The sequence below is a fragment of the Falco naumanni genome, chromosome 7 (genome assembly GCF_017639655.2).
Source record: "Falco naumanni isolate bFalNau1 chromosome 7, bFalNau1.pat, whole genome shotgun sequence".
Classification (NCBI taxonomy): Eukaryota; Metazoa; Chordata; class Aves; order Falconiformes; family Falconidae; genus Falco; species Falco naumanni.
Genome location: NC_054060.1, coordinates 41,115,739 through 41,121,608, shown reverse-complemented (window position 1 = coordinate 41,121,608; position 5,870 = coordinate 41,115,739).

The following is a 5,870-nucleotide window of genomic DNA, read 5'->3' as shown; positions in this document are numbered from 1 at the left end:
GCTTGGTCCTGGGTGACCAATAAATGGGACGGGGACACTGCCAGTGTCATAACCTCTCTGTCAGGATTTCAAAACAGAGTTCGGATTTAGAAAGTCCTTCTGAATTACTGTATACCTCAGTCACAACCTTTGACACCACATTTAATGGTTTTGGGGCTTTTCTTAAGGGGAGCGGACTCTATGTGATTGGTGAACGGTCTCTACCACTCTTGTGAGAAATTTCTGGTCAATACAGCTGCTCACTCATTGCTGACCATCACCTGTGACTGAGTATTTGGGGAGCTGGTGAAGAGGGTTCCCCTGTTTTTTTAGAAAATACACAAACCCACCACTGCTGAGAAAGAACACTCACACTGGACAGCTCCAGAGACCGGCTACAAAGAGAGACATGTGGTCAGTTTGTTTCCTCAGGTTAGTCTTCTGTATAACATGCAACTGAAATGGACCCCAGCAGCACACAAAAGCAGGCTGCCAATTTGCCTTTCAGCTAGTGCTAAAGGCGGCATGCTGGTGCCACTGGATGACATTCAGAGCTGAATATCATATAGGGACAGACGACTCAAGGACAAACTAAGGCAGGAAAAGATATTTTTAACCCATCAGGTTGCAGGGCTCCTTTCCATTGTGCAAGATGGTTTTGTCATTCCACTTAGCAGTTATAATATCATTCCCATAATGTAGGTGTGAAATATGCAGTCTTCATCCTGTTGATTCCATGTTGCCAGAGCACCCCGAAAGGCTGATGGCAGCCTGTGAGGGTAATATCCATAATCCATCAATCGCTGAACCATTGCCCAGTAACTACAGGGTGGATTATGAACTGTCAAAAAGCAGCCAGCAATGCCCTAGCCAGCAACTAAGCCCCATAGAGCTGCTTGCTCCCCCCCCCCACCCCAAGTGGGATGGAGGACAGAATTGGAAGAGTAAAAGTGAGAAAACTCATGGACTGAGAGATAAAGACAGTTTAACAGTTAAAGCAAAAGCCATGCATGCAAGTGAAGTAAAATATATTTACCACTTCCCATGGGCAGGCAGGTGTTCAGCCATCTCCAGGGAAGCAGGGGTCCGTCATGTGTAACTGTTCTTTGGGAATACAAATGCCAAAACACTGAAAATGTCCCCCCCCCTCCCTTCTTCTTCCTCCCACTTTATATGCTGAGCATGACATCATATGGTATGGGATGTCCCTTTAGTCAGTTGGGGCCAGCTGCCCCAGCTGTGTCCCCTCCCAGCTTCTAGTGCACCCCCAGCCTGCTCACTGCTGGGGTGCTGTGAGAAGCAGAAAAGGCCTTGGCTCTGGGTAAGCACTGCTCAGTGGTAACAAAAACATCGCTGTGTTATCAGCACTGTTTCCAGCACAAGCCCAAAACATAGCCCCATACTAGCTACTATGAAGAAAATTAACTCTGTCCCAGGCAAAACCAGCACAAGAACCAACTTAGAAGATGCTTCTAATTTTCCATTAACTCTAGCCTCCATTTTAACTTAAATTTTCCATCAGGGAACCCAGATGTACCCATACCTTCATGCAAGTTTTGCTTCATCTGTCTTCAAGAAATTAATTCTTCGTGTACAAACCTTGATAATTGAATTTTAAATGTAAAAGTTGAGGAAAAGTGAACACAAGATGTATTGTAATCCAAAAGGATTTTGTCGTGTGGATGTGGCCTGCTCATGTGTTTGCTTTGTTACTTACTGCTAAACCATGCACAGAAGAGCATTATCTGGCAGATGTTCTTATAAAACACAAACTTCAAAAGCAATACAGTGTAAATAATGAAGATACTAATATTTTTTTTGGACTGCACTGGTGAAGAATTTCACCATCTTCTCAGAAAAGAGCAATAGTATAGATGAAAGCCTGTGCCAGGAGGAAGAGCTATGGTAATATATAGCAAGGAGCAGTGGCCCAGTGACCAGGTCAACACATCCGTCCCTCTCAGCAAGCTCCCAAGCATATGGCTCCCGAGCAGGAGCCCCCACCTATGTCAGGTGTCTAAATGTCCCACATGAGGTGTTCAACACCTCTGAACCGGAGCACACTGTGCTGGTGGGGAGCTGCAGGTAGGAGTCTGAAGGAAATACTGGAAATGTAACTGCACCTTCTTCCCCTTGGTCTCAAACCAAGGCTCTAGTCCCATGCTTGTCTCACACGGCTGCATAGTCAAGCAGCAAAACAGGGAAGGGCACACTACTGTCTTTTTGAACTCAGCATTAGTAATTTTTTGCTTACTAACCTAGTGACTGGAGCATTTGATGACTTTGTCTGGATACAAGCCCCTCAAGTCTTACAAACTCTTCTACCTGCAATAACCATACCCCAGTCATCCACCTGGCAGAGGAACAGCTCATCTTCAGGCTGCAAGAGGCTAATGAGAAAGTGAAGGGAGAAACAATTCCCAGCCTTCCTTCTGAGGATCTTCTGCCTAAAAATGGAACAAAATAAAAAACCACTTATGTGAGATGCGTAGATAATTGTGTGTGTTTTCATCTACATGTGAAAGACATAATTTTTGTGTATGTAAATAAACACACACCTATAGTTATTCATAGTCCTGGGGGAAGATCAACTCACACCATGTGTTAATCTAATAACACAGGCACAAGCCTGGGAGATAGGAAACACAGGTTTCCCCTCAAGGGTAATTCAAACAGAAGAAGAAACAAAGGCCCTAGGAACTGTTTTTTAATGTGATACCTGATTGCACAAGATGTGCAAGTGTTATTAGTTCTAGTCATATGAGTAGCGTGTAAGTAGTTGCGCTAAAGATAATCATTATCTTTGCTAAATCAGAACCTGTGGCAATAATTAATGCATTATGATTTGAGTTGAAAAAAAACTGAATAAATGCTAGCTCAAATTAATTGTGATGTTCCGATAACGTAACAATGACTTCAAAACACTTTTAAGAGCTTTAAAGAATTGCACATTTACTAGATTTTATATACATTTGTTTTAAACCAATTTTTGCTAAAAGCTAGTAAAAATGAGATGTTTTCCATCCTGATATGAAATGATGTAAAAATATTGTAAGTTTATTTACCAAGATTTTGATGAAAAACCTGAAAATTACTGTCAAGTGTAAATAAAATGGGAAAAAAAACCCAGTATATTAAAAGTAAGGCAATTAAGTAAGTAGATTAGGCTGTAAATACCCAGGCTGAAAGACATTAACTCTTTCAGAGAATCTGTCATCAGAACAGAATATACCCTTAGTTGTCATTATTTTATTTTTAGTTAGATGTACATTATTATTTTATTTTTAGTTAGATGCATATTACCTCCAGCAAGCTGTAGCGAGGTAGAAACTCCTCTCTTTCCTGATCTTGAAGAATTATGATGGATTAGTATCCAACCTCTCTATAAGCAAACTATCCCATTATCAACTTCAGCAGTATCCAACTAACTAGCCTGAAGAAATTAATGAGATTAGTATTCTGATACTACCTCTCTGTTGCGGTCTAATGCAGATTAAGAGCACAACATCAGCACACAGTACTAATTCACATCACATACAAATTTTTCACAGTACAAACGTTCCAAACTTTCACGAACTATTTTTTTTTTCCAAACTGCACTCCTAGAAAAAAAGACAAAATCCTTAAAACTGCCTCAGAAGAAACACAGTGAGCACACACTACACTCTACTACAGTAAAACAGAGCAGAATATCTATCAAACTCCTCTGCAGGCAGTGGAGTTAATAAAGCCTAGTTTACTAAAGGATCTGTGGCTTTCCTCACCGCAATAACCACAGCTTTACTCCACACCCTCCAGGATGATTCCAACCAAGCAGGAGAGCAGGGCTGGGGCAAGGGCTAAGGCTACAGCTAGGGCTGCAACCAGACTGGGAATGGGACTAGAGCTGGAGGAGGAGGAGCTGGAGCTGCTGCAGCAGCTTGGGCTCCCTGCCACGAGCTCACTGCCTGCTGCAATCAGCAGAATTTAAAGCAGCTGAGTCCTGCCTGCCTTCCCCACAGCAGACACAAACTTGGATTTCACTGATTTTCATAAAGTAGCATAATGGTTTTTCAACCTCCTATCTCTTTGTTAAGCCTGATTGAAATTTGCTAATAAGCTGCAGTGTTATGGAGGGTAGCTAAGAGAAAACAAGTGGCTACAAACACGAAAATTTGATGCTGTTTCCTTTGGAAACCAAGAAGGTTGTTTTATTTTCTTTGCATATGAGGTTATATGAGTCACATTTACTCAGTTTTCACAGTTCATGTGACTCCATTTCTCAGTAGCTATCATGAATACTTTCATTATCCTTACATATACTTATAAAATATTATATATTGCCTTTTAATAATTATGTATCTCCATTTATATCATCATTAACTTTTATGTCCTCTCTGGGAAGAGCTTGTAGTAAGTGTGACACTTGGTATAGTGGTTTAGCCATATAAGATGGATGAAGAGTAGGTTTGGTAAATGCTAAAACTGGTTTATAATGTTATATAACTAGAGTCAATGTTCCAGATCACCATATATTTCAACTGGTATTCTGTGTCATTCATTAATAGGTACCACTGAAGGAGAGAACTTTAAAAATCAATTTCTAAAAGCATAACACTCCTGAATCTAAACTTTACTCTAGTTACTTGATAAAACCTACCAAAGAACTGTGATAAAATTGGTTTGAGCAAATATTCAGTTAGCAAATCCAGCACATTAATGTAAATGCACGGGATATAAAAGATGTTTGCTTAGATAAAGTAAGAGTGACTGTGAAGCATTGTGATCTAGAATCCACCTCGGTAAAGCAGACAGGCTATACCTCCATATAGAATCGATCTGGAGCAGAGCAGCTCAGCAGTCCTTCAAACTCAAATTATTGTCTGATTCTGAGTGACAGACTTTGAGCCTTAAGCTAGTGTCCTGCAGAAGCACTTTGGAAAGGGTTTTCCAAGTGTGGACACTGAATTACAGAACTGGAAAATAATGAAATTATGTGTCTTTGACCCATTGTTCATTGTATGCTTTGGACTGAAAGTCATTTGCTTACCAAAGTAAAGCAGCTGACCTAAGTTTCCACTGCTTTACACTCAGTACAAAACCTACACTTATGGATAGATAGCACTAGGCATTAAATTTGCCTATGCAGAAATATATTTCTAAGATAGAAAGCACCTGTCTATTTTATTAGATTTATTTCAGGCTAGTGCCTGTGTAATGGAAGAAGGACACAACACATAGCTTTTTGCAGCCCATAATAGAGAGTCTGTCCACTGCACCTGGGTAAACACAGGTCTTTTCCAACCTTTCCTATTATATTAGCTCACCTCTTCCGTCGATATGAAAAGCCTGAGGTTGGCAGTGCAAGAGATGTTTGAGAGTTCAAAAACTTTTATTCATTCTCCTTGGGCTGGGGCTGAACACTCCCTCCAGAAAGTGCTCTCAGCCCAGTTCTGTTGCACAGGGGAGCACCAGGAGAAGATGCATGAGGAACAAGTTCAAGTTCCTTCACTCTCCATCATCTTCACAGTTTTTAAGCTCAAAAATCAATCTCTTCTTCCCTGTGTCACAAAAAGTGTCTACACTCTACTGAAAGATGCACATAGGGTGGAGGAATCCCCTTACTCTCTCCTGTAAGTTCCTGTTCCCAGACCCTTCCTCACTGCCAGTCCAGCCCCAACCAGATGCCCTGCCTTTGCACCCAAATCCTGCTCTTCCTCACTCCACCAGTGATCTGGGCTCCCAGAGATAAGGATTCCTTAGTAGTGGTTAGTCTTGTGAAATACATAACAGACAAAACATGAAATGGAAAACCAAAATATTGAATATCCACCCAGGAAGCTTATGGTTTGTAAGCTGCATTGTGAATGAAGACATGCCTTTAAAAAATGCCATATTGATCATCTGGAATT